Raw genomic sequence first — 18,266 nt, 5'->3', positions numbered from 1 at the left:
ATTAGGAGCAGTGGGGTTGGCGAAGATGGTTCCCAAACACCTAATTTTCTTTTGAAAACTCAACCCTCGACCTTATTCTTTGACATCCTAACCCCCTCTTTGTCAGATATCTTTTTCCGAGATGACTCGATAATTTATTATTCGTATTATATGTTGATTTAAACTTTAATTAAAATTTAAATATTGTTATCGTTAGAAGATTATGAATTGAGTAGTTACATTTGTAGGGTATACATACATTATCAATTATCAATAATTAATAAAAAATTTAAACAAATATTATCTTATAATCACTCAATTATTTACAAATAATTTAATTGAAACTTAAATTGAATGAATTTTATTATAATTTTAGTAGTAAAAAAGTATTTAATAATTAAATGTACATAGGTAAAAAAAATCTTTTAAAGTGATAATTCTTAGCGACTAAATATGGTTTCTCCATAAATATAAAAATTTAATCTTTAGAATTATATGAGAACTATATAGATATAATCCTTATTGAATCAGAGATGAGTTTTATAGGAATCGGAAGAGTTTAGTAATATAATGGGTTCATGAAATATATTTGATTTATGAGATATATAAAATTTTATGTATTTGAACTATTTTTTATTTTTTTATTTATAGTGGATTATTTCTTTTGTTATCCGTGGGATAGACAAATTCTAACCACATTATATTAATTTTTTGTGTGTAATCTAATTCATATTGATTTCATTTTGATTTATGTTTATATATTTTTAATAAGTGATATTCATGGAATTTTAAGGTAATATGTTATTACATATTTTATTAGCGATATAGAAGGTGTGTAAAGGGAGTTTTGTTACAATGAGTTTCAGCTTTATGGGGGGAGTAATTCTTAATCAATCTAAAGATGTTTCAACGGATATTTAGTTTTGGTAAGAGTTGAAGTTATTGAAGACTTACAGATGATTCTTTAATGCGTATATGACTTACTTAAAAATTAAAGTTATTAACGACTTAAAGGTCGAGTTTTAGATAGAATTTGTGGAAAGGAAAAGATTGTTAAATGTTGACTCAAATTTTAATTGGCAATTAAGTCAAATTTTATTATAATTCTAGTGGTCGAAGGTTATTTGATGATTAAGTTTATTTAGGTATTATTTTTTTATGAAAGACTATTAGTGATTAAGTTTGCCTTATCTGTAAATATAGAGTAGGTTTGGAGAGGTATAATTCTTATTAAGTCTGTTGTACGATCGTTTCATATTAGTTCCTCTTTGATTATTTTTCAGTTATATTATTAACAATTATGACTATTTTGGTATCGATTAATGTAAAAAAAAAAGATGAAATAAAACGGTACTAACTCAGACTGGTTGGTATGCTATTTTATTATTTTAAAGGTATAATAATAAAATCAATCCTTAATATTTACATTAATGATCACTTTGTTTCTTAATTTTTTGAAACATTTTAGTCTTCAATATTTTAATTTTTTTTATCAAAATAGTCCCAATTAGATGGAAAGCGTTAGTTGACTAGCAGTCAACATATGTTATTAGCATTACTTTTTCACATGTATTTAAATGGTGACATGATATATATTATATTACAATTTTGAGTGACTAGACACATATCATATCATCACTTTAGGTAATATAATACATATCACATCATTGCTTTGTGTGGTCATTTTGATAACATGATACATTTTATATTATCAATTAAACATATGTAAAAATATCACGTCAATTACATATGTTAATCGTCAATCAATTAACGATTTTCATTTAATAGAAATTATTTTGGCAAAAATTAAAATGTTGAGAACTACAATATTCTCAAGAAAGAAAGGATAGAAAAAGAAAATAATGCAAACATCGATAGTTAAATTTGTCATTAGCCATATTTTAAATCAATTTCTATCTTATCTCTGCATCATTCTTTTCATAACTATATCTAAAATTAAAATATGATCATCAAGTATGTATGTATAATATATAATATCTTTTTACTAAATATATAAACGTAGTTATATCTAAAATAAGAGTTCAATGTAAACGTATTTATATATATGTAAAAGTGATATATTTGTATATATAAAATATTATTTTACTAAACAAACTTGAAAAAGGAAAAACTATATATATAGGAAAAATAATTTAAAAAATATCAAGAAACCAAAAAAAAAAAAACCAAAACATACCGGTGCAGACTACCCCTACATAAAGGGTAAAACGGTAATTGACTATCTTGGTTGAAAAGGCCAATATAGTTTCCGAGAAGTTGATGTGAGTTTCAATATGATGTGTAAGTAAGGTGTAAAGGACAAGATCCACAAACCGTTCATTAATCTTATTATATCGTAAAAAGGGCACATCCGTGTAGAAAACCTGATAAAGTTGCAATGCAAAATCTATAAATCCAGAAACATGAATGAAACTGCTAAAATTACATGCAAAGATCCATTGATTTCTCAGACAAATCATAAGAATGTGATGGAACTCGGAAAGATATGTCAACCGGGCCATCCGTCGCCCTAGTGATGCTTCTTCACCTCAAACAGGCCATCGGGTCCTGAATACAATGTTAAATAAAAAGATAAATATATTGTATCAACCTATACAAGCACACCAAAACATGAAACCTGAACAAAAAACTTATTCCATCCACTTCCAATATTATAACAAATTCATACCCAGATTCCTTTATGAATATCACTCATTAACCAGTCACTTCTAAATAAGCTCATCGTTTACAACAAACAATGCTTGCTTAGTCGGGGAGAATCTAGCCTACAATGGCAACTAATGACATCGACAGGACCAAAAACTCTCCAAATTATCATAACAAATAGCAATGCACTTGGCATATTACTTTGTGAACAAGAACTGTGGTATTTTTTATAGTTCATATGCAATATGATTGTCAAACTCTCCAAACAGCAAGTAACAGTAATTAAAATTTCTATTATCTTGAAAAAAAGGAAAAAGAAATTTATATTTAGTTTTCGTTAAAAAAAACACAATGAAACACAAGCATAAATTTGATTAAAAGATCCCTAGGTTGGTACTTAGTTGACAAGATAAAATTATAGACCAGCTAAACCAAAAGAAGTAGCTGCACAATGATTGAATGAACATGAGTTTTAGACCACGTCTTATGCTGAATCTAACTCTTGGCGATTCATCAAGAAATTAGGCATGCAGAGACAACATGACAAACAAATGTATGATAGGCTGAAGGAGAATTTCAAGGAGAATTCCGTATATCATAGTTTGTAGAAGAATCTAACATAAACTAGGGGGAAACATTCAACATATAACACCATTTCTACTTCACATTGGATATAACAGGAGAGGATATGTGAGTGAGCGAGTGACCGACCGAGAAGAATCAGCAAAAGAAGCAGCCATTTTAATGGACAGAAAATGGAAAACTAGTAATTATCAGTTACTAAACTAAGTAAAAAAAAAAGAAAATAACCTCAGTGACCAAAAATCCTATATAATATACGATTTTAACCAACTTTTAAAATGACCAACAAAATCGCAATGCGATCGCTAATTCGCAACGCGATCTCCATTATCGCAAATCAGTTTCCAGATTCGCAACGCGATTATGACTATCGCAATGCGATTTTCCAATTTCGAGTTGCGATTTTCCCAATTCGCAATGCGAATAAGTAAATCGCAATGCGAATTTGGAAAATCGCAATGCGATACTGACTATCGCAATGCAATTTTCCTAATTCGCATTGCGATTTACGTATTCGCGTTGCGATTTTCATAATTCGCAATACGAATACGTAAATCGCAACGCGATTAAGTAAATCGCAATGCGAATTAGGAAAATCGCAATGCGAATACGTAAATCGCAATGCGAATCTTACTATCGCAATGCGATTTACATAGCGCCATTCGTATTAACACGTTTTTTTTTTCAAATTCCAAACACAAAATTTTTTCTTAATAAATCGAAAACTGAACCGTCCACATTAATCGCAACTCATAACCTCAAACCTAAAATCACAACACTCAGTCCCATCTCCATCTCTCACTCTCTACGGCGAAATCCGTCCCCATCTCCGAAGATTTTCGTCCCCATCGCCGGCGAAATCCCTCACAACCATTCACAGTCAGAAATCCCTCACAATCATTCAGAAATGGAAAATCAACCTCCGAGGGTTAGTTTTTTTTATTTTTATTTTGAAAATTTTGCATTATTTTAGGTTTTTCATATTGAGATTGATGATAAGTTTACTGGTAATTTCAATAATAGATTAACCATTTCACTTAGATTTCTTATTAAATTCATTCGATTGCTGCCAATACTGCTAAACTGTTTAGCCTGTGAAGTTAGTATTTGTCTTTGTTTTGTCTTTTGGTTGAAGTAATGCAGAAGAAGAATAGTTTCGAGAATGAAAATCGCAACACGGAAATAACTATCGCAACGAGAGAATCGCAACGCGAAATGAAAATCGCAACGCGAAACCAAAATCACATTGCGATTTTCATTTGCGTTGCGATTCTCTCGTTACGATAGTCATTTCGCGTTGCGATTCTCTCGTTGCGATAGTCATTTCGCGTTGCGATTCTCATTATCTCGTTGCGATTTTCATTTCAACCAAAAGACAAAACAGTGTTGCAAATTTTAGTTTCAAGAATAAACTACTATTTATGTTTATTGTTTTTGGTATATCTTCACAGTGTAGTTTTTGGTATATCTAACTTGGTATGTTTATTGTTTTTGTAGAAATTTTTTTTGGCTTCATTGACATTAAGGAATAAAGTTGCGTAGCCACTACAATTGCTTCGAAGCTTTCACCTGCACAAAGAAAATTGTTTGAGGAAACCTGCTTCGGGCCATGGCTGAGAGTACAGCATCCGGGTGGAGATGCTAATTTGACCCATTTGTGGCTTCAGACCATGACTAGCGATCTACCCGACAGTATACAACGTGGTGAGGAAGAGATATGGTTTCATTTTCCACCGGCGTATACTTGTTTTGGGCGGAAGGAGTTCTGCTTAATCACTGGTCTACGATTCGGACACGATGATGTAGGCCGGTACACTCGTCATATCACCCGCCCATCATGGTTATCCAGGGTTTTTCCTGATGAGTCAATAGAGAAGCCGAACTTACACGTGACGACATGAAGAAATTGTTTAATAAGAAAGATGGTTTTACTCGGATGAATGACGTCGATGTTGTCCGAGTATGCCTTCTACTACTTTTGTATGCCGGCTTTTTAGGCAGAGAGGCCAGACACCCTATTCCTCAGGAGCTAATATTATTGGTAGAGGACCTAAATGCATGGAATCTGTTTCCGTGGGGTTCGTATATATGGAAAGCTACCTGGACTAAGTTGTCGTCTGCCTTTGATGACCGCAAAAGTTTGCGGGGCGATGGGTCGAAATACACTTTGTCAGGCTTTGTTTGGGCCTTTAAGGTAATAATTTCTATATAATGTTTTCAAAATTATAATTAATTATTTAACAATTACTAATGTTTGTTATTATATTGTTTGTAGATTTGGATATTCGAGGCCTTTCCCGCCATGAAGACATATGCAATAAAAACTTCAAATGATATTCCCAGGGCTATTTCCTGGAAGAGGAAACGTCTGTTGGATTGGGAAGACTTAATACCATATGCGACAATAAATAATGTAAGTTAACACAAATATTATCATATATAAACAAGTTATTAATAGTAGACGTTTAACTTTGTTTGAGTTTTTATATTTTTAGGAGGCCAACATTCCATTAATGAGACTGACACCCACGGAGGCTGAGCTTGCCACTGATTGGTGGCAAGCTAGTCAGCGTTTTCTTGATGGCACGAATGATGAGCAGCCTCCACTTCCTCCACTTCGAGAGCTATCACCTCACCCAGAGCCATCACCTGATCGACCCGACTATACACCTCTACAACGAGAGCCATTACCTATCCCGTCACATCATCGAGCCTCTTCTCCACCATCACCTCATGATAGGCGACCGGAAAAGATGCCACGACTTCTATCTCCCTGTTCTCCACCTCCACGGGATGAGTCAAGGGAGTTACACGATGAGGTCAATGCCTTGCATGAGGAGATCGGTACTCTACGCGATAACGATGGTGCATGGCGTGTGGAGGTGTCTACTTTACGTGGTGAGGTTGCCGCTCTACGTGAGATGGTAGTATCGTTGCAGAATGAGGTTCATACTCTACACAACAAGGTAAGTTTAAGATTTTCCATATTTAACTTGATGATAAATTTACTCGTAATTTCACTTAAATTAACCATTTCACTTAGATCGCTTAGTAAATTTATTCGGTTGCTGCCAATACTGCTAAACTATTTATTAACACTGTGAAGTTAGTATTTGTCTTTTGGTTGAAGTAAATTTATTCGGTTGCTTCCAATTCTGCTAAACTGTGTATTCTTTAACACTGTAAAGTTAGTATTTGTCTTTTTTTTGTCGTTTGGTTGAAAGTTTGAAATATATTTGTCTTTGTTTTCACTGTTTAAATATCATGTCTGTTTATTTACTGATATTTGTATTTAATTATTTAGCGGACCGATAAGGTGGATGCTTTACGTCAGGTTTTTGTTGTACGACAGAGTTCACGCATCAGACGGCGTGCACGTGCTATTAAGTCTCCGTATACCCCAATAGTGCGAAGACACCGCAAGAAGAAGCCTGACTCGCCTGTCATCCCTCAAGAGTCCACTCCTATCGTTGAAGAGGCCCCTATCATTCCTCGAGAGTCCCATCCCACCGTTCAAGAGGCCACTGTCATCGTTGAAGAGGTCCCTCCCATCATTCAAGAGCCCGATTCACACGGCGTCATATGTAGGATTCTTGAGAAACCCTCTGACGTGCCGGACATGATGGATTCAAGTTGGCTCTCGTATGAGTTACCGGCCAGTACCATACCGGTATCTGAAGTGGAGAGGAAACAACTACCGGACACAATTCTGGATAACACCCTTTGGGCTAAGACCGCAGTTGATTTTTATCTACATGAGCGGAGCCAGGGGTGTTTCACTGACATATGCAAGCTCAACGATGATATCTATTTGTTGCTTGATCGGTCTTGGTGGGGAGTATTATTAGGGGTCGAAGACAATGGCTATTTCGATGGAGGGGTAAGTCTTATATTTTTCTTATATTTTAATTTGATTATTTTTTTAAATTTATGTAAGTTACTAATATATGTCTTTTTTGTAAAACAGCATATCGATGCGTGGGTGTCACATCTTCTAATAATTAGGAAACTTAAGGAAAATAAAAGAAATACACGATATACAATTATGCCGACGTCTTTTAACGCCGTTCACTTGAAGAATCAACGAGATGAATCATTTGTGTTGGGCAATGGACAAGCTAAACTTTATCCTGCATGGTGGGAGGTTGATAAGGTTAGTGTTTATTTTAGATTGAGTTTAAAGGTATTCATAAATAAGTCCGTAAATGAATGAATTATTACTTATGATTGCAGGTGTTTATCCCTGTTTTGGAACGTAAACATTGGCTTCTCATCGAGCTTCAGATCCCATCCCTTAAGGCAATAGTATATGACAGCATGATAAATTACATATCATTGGCTGATTTAAGAGATATTATTAAGGGATGGAGCTCTCATTTGGCTAAATTCTTGGATGCGATAAATTATTGGACTCGTTCTGGAAACAAGAAGCCAAAGAAGCTTAATATTACAGTTAGCAGAGACGAGACCGCACCACAACAAACGAAAGGACCCAGAGGGGATTGTGGTCCTCTCGTATGCTTGGCGTTAGACCGTTTGATCACAGGAAGTATAAAGTATCTACCTCCCACCGATAGAGATAGAGCTGCAGTAGGCTTGTGGTTTCGGCATTATATGGCTAGATCGATATATACGAGACGCTGCCTACCTGCATCCGCGTTATAAAAATGTCCATAAACAATTGGTATATTTATAGGCTTGTGGTTTGAAAATGTTTGGTTAAGTACCTAGAATTCAATAATTTGCTGTTTGTAGGTTTTAGATGTGTAGAAAGTGTTGTTTGAGCAAATGTTTGGTTTATGCAGGTTAATCTCAGAAGTGAGCTGCGTGAAAATGATGTATGGCTGCAAAAGTTGATTCAATAGTAGATGAGGAAATAAGAATTATTGCTTATTTTTTGATTGTTTAATTGATTTGTAAAGGTGATTTGTAAATGTTGATTTGTTTAATTGATGTTAACATAATTCTTATTTGTGCTTGTTTAATTGATTGAAATGTAATGGTTGATTTTGTTGATTTCAATCTGCATTATGTTGAAGGCAAAAAGTACTATCACAACGCGAATTTCGCAATGCGAAATGAAAATCGCAATGCGAAACTAAAATCGCAACGAAACTAAATTCGCGTTGCGATTTTCATTTCGCATTGCGATTCCCTCGTTGCGATTTTCATTTCACATTGCGAAATTCGCGTTGCGATTTTCATTTCGCATTGCGATTCTCTCGTTGCGATTTTTATTTCGCATTGCGATAGTAATTTACGCGTTGCGATAGACATTAAGATGATTGCCTATTAAGTGATAACAACTGAACAGATCATAGCAATTTTCAAACTCAAGTTACTAATACATGCCTAACTGAAAATGTTAAAAGTTCACACATAAGATCTACATAATATAACATTTGCATTTAAAAATCACCTAAGTTAACAGTCCCAAAAGGTGAAGCCAGTTGTGATTGGGATTTTAAAGATGATTGCGATTTTGATTGCCTTTTTCTTGACACCATATGAGCTTTAGATTTTGATGATGATCCATATTTTGGTAGAGGAAAAGATGATTGTGATGGCACTGGTGATCCACATGTCAACCTTGTATGACCACTTTCCTTGCACCGACTACACGTCGATCTCTTCTTCTCTTCACCCTTAGACGGTATACGATCGTGACTTTTTGGTCGGCCAGGTAGCCTTCTGTCCATGGCTGGTGGCAAAACTGTTTGTAAGTCATCTGGTATGTCCCACTCAGAAGGATGTGGAATAGGGTAGACAATCTCGGCATAAGTCTGTCGATATACTTCTGTAGTGTAGCAATCCATAGCGTATGTGCTTGAATCATCTTGGTTTAGATGAAGAGCAACTTTTATAACATGGCCACACGGATAACCAGATGTTTTCCATTTCATACAACTACACGTCCTTGCATTTAGATCGACAAGCCCATTTAAGTTATTATCCAGTACTTCAAAAAAGTGTTTGAACATGGTTCAACTCTCCAGACGTTGACTTCACACACATTTCGTTATCTTTTTTTCAGTCCATGGTGTAACACGATGTTCCAATGTTCCTGTAAATTTAAATAAATAATACTTATTAAAATATATGATAAGTTACGAATTCAAAGAAATATACCTGCATGGTTTCTTTTCTTGTAGTACCACTGTTGAATAGAGGCTCGAAAAAACTCCATTAACATAGTAATGGGTAATTTCCGGGAATGATGACTTAGAGCGTTGATTGATTCTGCACTATTAAACGTCATGAAACCATATCTTGCTCCAAGTTGATGTACTCTTGACCATCTTTCAAACCCGACATCTTCTAGTGTTTGAACACTGAGGCAAAACACGTCTTAAACAGTTTATATGCTTATTGAAATCCACTTCCCGATAAGCTTTTACAGCCTTCCAGTATGTCCATTTGTGCTTTTTTATACCAGTAGACCTTGATTTTAGATTTCTAGACAAATGAACACCACAAAGTCCATGAAAAGCATCTGGGAAACACCTTTTAACAACGTTGTCAATTGAGTTTGCCCTATCGGATATGATTGTCAGATTGCTAATAGGACCTATGCAATCCCTAAGATGCCCCATAAACCATGTCCATGAATCAGAGGTTTCAGATTTGCCAACCCCGTAAGCTATTGGCAATATCCCATTGTTAGCATCCATGGCTACTGCTAATAAGTTTACTCCAAGGTATCGACCTTTCAAATGTGCTCCGTCAACTATAATAACTGGGCGCATGCAAGTAATAAACGAACGAATCTACAAAATAATATACACAAGAAATATAATCAATTAAATGTGAAATGCATGTAACTAACAAAAATGAGTCAACAGAATTATATTGATTTACTAACCGCAGCACCAATGGCGATAAACAACAACTCAAAGCGTCCATCTCTATCTGTTTTGATATGAGTTACCGACCCAGGATTTTCAGCTTTAAATTGTGACAATAAGCCGATTTGGGCAAACGATGCTTCTGGCGACCCCCTCAACAATTCCAAGGCATAACATTTGGCTCTCCAAGCTTGAGAATATGATATACTAATCTTGAACCGAGCATTCATGTCAGTCATAATTTCATGTCCCCGATATACCCTGCCATTCAAAAACATTAACTCAGCCAGAAAACCACCCAACACCTTTTTGTTTGTCTGTCTATGGTGAGGAAAAACTTGGGTTCTTGAACATGTATGTTTATCAATAAAAGTCCTAACTTGAAACATTTCGTAATCTTTTATCCTCTTTGCAATCATACGCCACGTACAGTTTTTGTCAATCATATACCTTGTTTCGAAACGATCTTTGCTTGATTTGTTAACTTTAGTTGATAGTCATCTTCCACACATTTCGTATACAAAGCTATCTTCAAGTCTTCCTTTGTATCAAAAAAATCATCTTTCTTGATACGAATAACTTTTGTGTAACAATCAACTGCTTTCTTTACCAACTCTTCTTCTGGTATCTGAAGTAATTCTGACATATTCCAGTTATACTCCCGTGGCATTTTCTTTTCTTCGGAGACTTTTTCTTCTTCTTTTTCTTCTTCAGATTATATGAATTACATAATGGATGTTCAACATGTTCATTCACAGTCGTAACTTCCTCCTCATTATCATCAACAACATCTTCCTCGGCAACGGTTGTTTCATCATCAAAATTCGGGTATTGACCAATATCAAAATCATTACACGCAGGTCTGTTTTCTTCTGAAGCATCATCAAAATCCGAGTATTGACCAATATCAAAGTCCGAGTATTGACCAAGATCAAATTTCGAATACTAACTAGTACTCACAATTTTTTCTGTTGGCTCATCATCGTCTAATTCGTCAATACGAAAACCGGAATTTGGTCCTCAAAGTTGATTGGGATTTGGATTAGAGAAAGGTTGTGGGTTTTGAGAAAACTTAGTTGATTACTACCCTACTGACCCAACAATACTACTTCTAGGTTCAACAACATACAATGTAACATCATCACTTGAAACACTAATGTAAGAAATGAATCGTTCAACATCTTCATTGTCGGTTAACAAATAAACTTTACCCTTTCTCTGATAAGATAGCCTAAATCCACTTAGGGGCTCTAAATTCAATTTCTTTGAAACACGTAACATTAGAGTTTCATAAGTTAACTTGTTTAATGACAGTTTTAGTTGAAGATTCATGGGTAAAGGCATATATTGTAAAACACCATGAACATTCTCCCATGACCCTCCAAAACACAAATCTATCCAAACATGATCAACATTAGATGATTTCATGGTTGTAAATTAATTTACTAAACAAACAAGCTGCGAAACTAAAACCTGTTGCCGGATGGGGAAGGATGTAGGAACAGATATAGGAACGGATGTCGCCGGAGAGAGTGATAGATGGAGATGGAATGAGTTGCGATTTAGGGATTTAGGTTATGAGTTGTTGCTGCTGCGTAGATATATACACAAAAAATTTGTGTTGCGAAACTAAAACCTATTGCGAACTTTGAAAACCGCACTGCGATTCTGTATTATCGCGTTGCGAAAGTAAGTATCGCATTGCGATTTTCCTAATTCGCAATGCGAATAAGTAAATCGCAATGCGAATTTGGAAAATCGCAATGCGATACTGACTATCAACGAGATAATACAAAATTGCAACGAGATTCTGACTTCGCAACGATATTCTGAAAATCGCAATCATCTTCAAAATCCCAATCACAACCGGCTTCACCTTTTGGGATGTTACTTAGTGATTTTTAAATGCAAACGTTGTATTATGTGTATTTTATGTGTGCACTTTTAACATTTTCAGTTAGGCATGTATTAGTAACTTGAGTTTGAACATTGCTATGATCTGTTCAGTTGTTATCACTTATTAGACATTCATTTGATATCGCAACGGGAAATCGCAACGCGAAAATGGCTATCGCAACGCGAAAATGGCTATCGCAATTCGAAATGAAAATCGCAACGCGAAAAGGCTATCGCAACTAGAAAATCGCAATGCGAAATGAAAATCGCATTGCGATTTTTTCGTTGCGATTTTCATTTCGCATTACGATTTTCATTTCGCATTGCGATTTTCATTTTGCATTGCGATTTTCTCGTTGCGATAGTCAGTTTCGTGTTGCGATAGTCTGTTTTGCCTTCAACATAATGCAGATTGAAAATCAACAAATCAACTATTACATTTCAATCAATTAAACAAGCAAATAAGAATTATGTACACACCAATTAAACAAATCAACATTTACAAATCATTTTTTACAAATCAATTAAACAATCAAAAATAATAATAATTCTTATTTCCTCATCAATTATTGAATCAATGAATCAACTTTTGCACCCGTACATCCATTTCACGCAGCTCACTTAAGGATTAACCTACAAAAACCAAACATTTGCTCAAAAAAGACTTCATACACATCTAAAACCTACAAATAGCAAATTATTGAATTATAGGTACTTAACCAAATATTTTCAAACCAAAAAGAGTATATATGTTAACAAAACTTGCATTTGACTTACCAATTAACAATGGATACTTTCATAACGCGGATGCAGGTAGGCAGCGTCTAGAATATATCGCTCTAGCCATATAATGCCGAAACCACAAGCTACTGCAGCTCTATCTCTATCGGTGGGAGGTAGAAACTCTGTTCTTCCCGTCGTCAAACGCGCCAAGCACATGCATACGATAGGACCACAATCCCCTCTGGCTCCCAGCGATTGTTGTGGCACGGTCTCGTCTCTGACAACTGTGACATTGAACTTCTTTGGCTTCTTGTGTCCAGAATGAGTCCAATAATTAATCCCATCCAAGAATTTAGCCAAATGAGAGCTCCATCCCTTGAATATCTCAAATCAGACAGTGATATGTAATTTATCATGCTGTCATATACTATTATCTTAGGGATGGGAGCTGAAGTTGGACGAAGCCAATGACGACATTTCAAAACAGGGAAAACACCTGCAATCATAAGTAATAATTCATTTATTTGCGCACTTATTTATGAACACCTTTAAAAATTTAAAAAAAACACTAACCTGTCGCCCACCATGCAGGATAAAGTTTAGCTTGTCCATTGCCCAACGAAAATGATTCATCTCGTTGATTCTTCAAGTGAACTGCGTGAAAAGCCGCCGGCATTATTATATATCGCGAATTTTTTTTATTTTTCCTAAGCTTCCTTATTATTAGAAGACGTGACACCACGCATCGATATATTTTACAAAAAAAATATTAGTGAATTACATTAATTTTTAAAAAATTAATCAAAATCATATAAGTCAAATATAAGACTTACCTCCCCATCGAAATAGCCACTGTCTTCAACCCCTAATAACACACCCACCAAGACCGATTAAGCAACAAATACATCATCGTTGAGTTTGCTTATGTCAGTGTAACACCTTGGCTCCGCTCATGTAGATAAAAATCAACTGCGGTCTTAGCCCAAAGGGTATTATCCAGAATTGTTTCCGGTAGTTGTCTCCTCTCCACTTCAGATACCGGAAGGATACTAGCCGGTAACTCATACGAGAGCCAACTCTCATCCATCATGTCGGCAACGGTGGGGGTTTCTCAATAATTCGATATATTACCCCATGTGAATCGGGCTCTGGAATGGTGGGAGGGACCTCTTCAACGATGACAGTAGCCTCTTGAACGGGGGGGGACTCTTAAGGGATGATAGGGGCCTCTTGAATGATTGGAGGGACTCTTGAGTAATGACAGGTGAGTCGGGCTTCTTCTCGCGGAGACTTTGCACCATTGGGTTGAACGGAGACGTAATAGCACATGCACGCCGTCTGATGCGTGAACTCTGTCGTGTAAGGAAAACCCGACATAAAGCATCCACCTTATCGGGCCGCTAAAAAAATTAATACATAATCATAAACAGACATGATATTAAACAAGACAAATATGTTCAAACTTGCATTGTATTCACCCAAGTCATTATCTATCATAGTTCACAAAATGCATCAGATAACATTCCAGAAGTAAGCCTTATATAAACATTTAAAAGGACAACATATATAAACATTCAAGAAGAAGAATAGTTTACTTTCGCATACGAAACTTACTTTCGCAACGCGAAAATGACTATCGCAACGAAATGGCTATCGCAATGCGAAATAAAAATCGCAACGACAAAATCGCAATGCGAATGAAATCGCAACGACAAAACGCAACGCGAAACACAAATCGCATTGCGATTTTCATTTCGCGTTGCGATTTTCATTTCGCATTGCGATTTTGTCGTTGCGATTTTTATTTCGCATTGCGATAGCCATTTCCGCGTTGCGATAGTCATTTCGTGTTGCGAAAGTAAACTCTTCTTCTTAAATTGAAACTTGAATGGATTGCATTACTTCAACCAAAAGATAAAACAAAACCAAACAAATACTAACAAAACAGTTTAGTAGTATTGGCAGCACCGAATGAATTTATTAGCAATCTAAGTGAAATGTTATCTAAGTGAAATTACAGTAAATTTATCATCAAGTTAAATATGAAAAATCTAAACTTACCTCGTGCGTAGAGTATGAACCTCATTCTGCAACGATGCTACCATCTCACGTAGAGGGCTACCTCACCGCGTAAAGTAGACACCTCAACACGCCATGCACCATCTTCTTTGCGTAAAGTACCGACCTCCTCACGCAAGGCATTGACCATCACGTAACTCTCCTAACTCATCCCGGAGGTGGAGGTGAGAACAGGGAGATAAACGTCGTGGCATCTTTACCGGTCGCCTATCTTGCGGTGATGGTGGAGAAGAGGCTCGATATGTGATAGAATAGTGATGGTTTCGTTGGAGGTGTATAGTCGGGTCGATCAGGTGATGGCTCTGGTGGTGATGGCTCCCGAAGTGGAGCTGCTATCATCCGTGCCATCAAAAAAACGCTTACTAGCTTGCCACCAATCAGTGGCAAGCTCAGCTTCCGTGGGTGTCAGCCTCTGTAATGGAGTGTTGGCCTCCTAACAATATAAAAGCTCAAACAAAGTTAAACGTGTACTAGTAATAACTTGTTTATAAACATGGTAGTATTTATGTTAACTTACATTATTATTGTCGTATACCGTAGTAAATCTTCCCATTGCAAGGTCCGTTTCCTCTTCCAGGAAATAGTCCTGAAATCATTTGAAGTTTTATTGTATATGTCTTCATGGCGGAAAGGCCTCAATATCCAAATCTACAAACAATATAATAAAAACATTATTAATTGTTAAATAATTACTATAATTTTGGAAACTTATTTAAAAATTCTTACCTTAAAGGCCCAAATAAAGCTGTCAAAGTGTATTTGGAACCATCGCCATGCAAACTTTTTCGATCATCCAAGGCAGACGATAACTTATTCCATGTAGCTTTCCATAAATATGAGCCCCAGGAAACAGGTTCCACGCATTTATTCATAATATCGTCAGGTCTTCCACATGTAGATTCGGCCTCTCCAGCTCAGGAAAACCCGGGATAACCATGATGGCGGTAATGTCGAACCCCATGGAAACAGGTTCCACGCATTTAGGTCTTCTACCAATTTGATTAGATCATTCGGAATAGGTTGTCTGGCCTCTCTGCCTAAAAAGCCGGCATGCAAAAGTATTAGAAGGCATACTCTGACAACATCGACGTCATCCATCCGAGTAAAACCATCTTCTTATTCAATAATATCGTCAGGTCTTCCACATGTAGGCCTCTCCAGCTTAGGAAAAACCCGGATAACCATGATGGACGGTAATGTGTCTAGTGTACCGACCTACATCATCGTGTCCGAAGCGTAGACCCGGTGATTAAGCAAAACTCATCCCGCCCAAAACACGTATACGCCGGTGGAAAATCAAATCATATCTCTTCATCACGACGTTGTATAGTATCTGGTAGATCCCTAGTCATGGTTTGAAGAAACAGGTGTGTCAACATCGCATCTCCACCGGGATGTTGTACTTTCAGCCATGGCCCGAAGCAAGTATCCTCAAACATTTTTCTTTGTGCAGATGAAAGCTTCGACGCAATTGCTTTTGCCAGGCTGACTTTATTTCTTAAGGTTAATTGAGCCGAATAAAAGTTCTACAAAAACAATAAACATACTAAGTTAGATATACCAAAAACTACACTGTGAAGATATACCAAAAACAATAATAAACATAAAGTAGTAGTTTATTCTTCAAACTTAAATTTGCAACACTGTGAATTTCTTATTTGTCTTTGTTTTTTGGTTGAAGTAATGCAATTCATTCAAGTTTCAATTTGCAGAAGAAGAATAGTTTCTGAAAATAAAAATCGCAACACGAAAATGACAATCGCAACGCGAATTTGACTATCGCAACGAGAGAATAAAATCGCGTTGCGATTTTGTCGTTGCGATTTTCATTTCGCTTGCGATTTTGATTTAATAAGCAATCTAAGTGAAATGGTTAACTATTATTGAAATTACCAGTAAACTTATCATCAATTTCAATATGAAAAACCTAATAATAATGCAAAATTTTCAAAAAGAAAAATAATTAAAAAAACTAACCCTCGGTGGTTGATTTGGTTGATTTTCCATTTCTGATTGTGAGGGTGGCTCTGAGAGATGGAGATAGACGGATTTCGCCGGAGATGGAGACGGATTTCGTCGGAGATGGGTGAGAGAGTGAGAGATGGAGATGGGATTGAGTTGTGATTTTAGGTTTTAGGTTATGAGTTGCGATTACGGGATATACTGTGGACGGTTCAGTGTTTCAATATATTAATATTCGTGTTTGGAATTTGAAAATAAAATACGCTTTGCGATACTAATGGCGCTTTGAAAATCGCATTGCGATTATGTATTATCTCGTTGCGAAAGTCAGTATTGAGTTGCGAAATTAAGTATCGAGTTGCGAAAGTCAGTATCGCGTTGCGATTTTGTATTATCGCGTTGCGATAGTCAGTACCGTGTTACGATTTTCCAAATTCGCATTGCGATTTTTTAAATTCGCATTGCGATTTTCCAAATTCGCATTGCGATTTACTTATTCGCATTGCGAATTGGGAAAATCGCAACGCGAATTGGGAAAATCGCAACGCAATCGCAACGCGAAATTGGAAAATCGCATTGCGATAGTCATAATCGCGTTGCGAACCTGGAAACTGATTTGCGATAATGGAGATCGCGTTGCGAATTAACGATCGCATTGCGATTTTGTTGGTCATTTTGGCAAATCCGAAAAAAGTTGGTTAAAATCGTATATTATATGGGATTTTTTGTCACTGAGGTTATTTTCTCAAAAAAAAAAAGGCTAAGTGGCTAACCAAGATTGGTCGGCGGATGGCATGTATTTCCAAATGATTAAATGTGAAAAATATCACTATGAACTGGCAACTTTGAAGTCTCCATATAAATTACCTAAGATGGAGTTTTGGATGCTTGAAAGAGTAACTATTTTGAACAAAATAAATAGGATTTACTACAAATAATCAAGTCAATACGAGTCTATTTTGTTCTGGTTCGAACAGAACCCAACTTATCTAAAATTGTCTAGAATTCCTTACATTCATTGATTTCTAAGCAATTGGCATAAAAGGAAAAGAAAACATAGCTTTGTTATCAGCTATAATTTTCATGGAAAGACTCAATAGAGCCTGAAAAAATAATTTAAATACAAAAAACAACATTCAAATAGAACCAAAAGAAATTGGAATTGCCAACAATAAAAATGGCATACCCCATGGGAACTCCTTGTTGCGAATGTGCAAATATGGGTACGGCAGCAAACATTCACACATCATGACGAATCCAAGAATCTGAACTAATAACAATATTTGTTAAAATTATATATAAATAAATTAAACCGAGTGAACAAAAGCTTACAGGAGGCTCTTCATGGTGGGGATGACCTTTTGATAAATTGTAAATGGCTAAAACAGTTCATGTAGCGATACCCAAATATGTTATCTTTTCCCATTTTGCCGTTTCATCTAAAAAGGAAAACGATAAATTCAAGTTAACAGTAATTATATCTGATATTTCTAAGCTGTTTAGATTTTTAACTACATGAAGTTTTTTTTCCTG

General features: G+C 35.9%; 1 long non-coding RNA gene across 1 annotated transcript; it reads right to left on the bottom strand.

Moving 5' to 3' along the window:
• Nucleotides 1-2,442: 2,442 nt before the first annotated feature.
• LOC120122706 lies at nucleotides 2,443-17,966 on the bottom strand. Its single transcript, XR_005516106.1, has 2 exons — nucleotides 17,920-17,966; nucleotides 2,443-2,547 (listed from the first exon to the last, which is right to left on the bottom strand). It is a non-coding gene; the product is annotated as an uncharacterized LOC120122706 (long non-coding RNA).
• Between the last annotated feature and the right edge of the window lie 300 nt (nucleotides 17,967-18,266).

The sequence above is a fragment of the Hibiscus syriacus genome, unplaced genomic scaffold (genome assembly GCF_006381635.1).
Source record: "Hibiscus syriacus cultivar Baekdansim isolate YM2019G1 unplaced genomic scaffold, ASM638163v2 tig00110387_pilon, whole genome shotgun sequence".
NCBI lineage: Eukaryota > Viridiplantae > Streptophyta > Magnoliopsida > Malvales > Malvaceae > Hibiscus > Hibiscus syriacus.
This window is presented reverse-complemented; position numbering and strand designations above follow the sequence as displayed.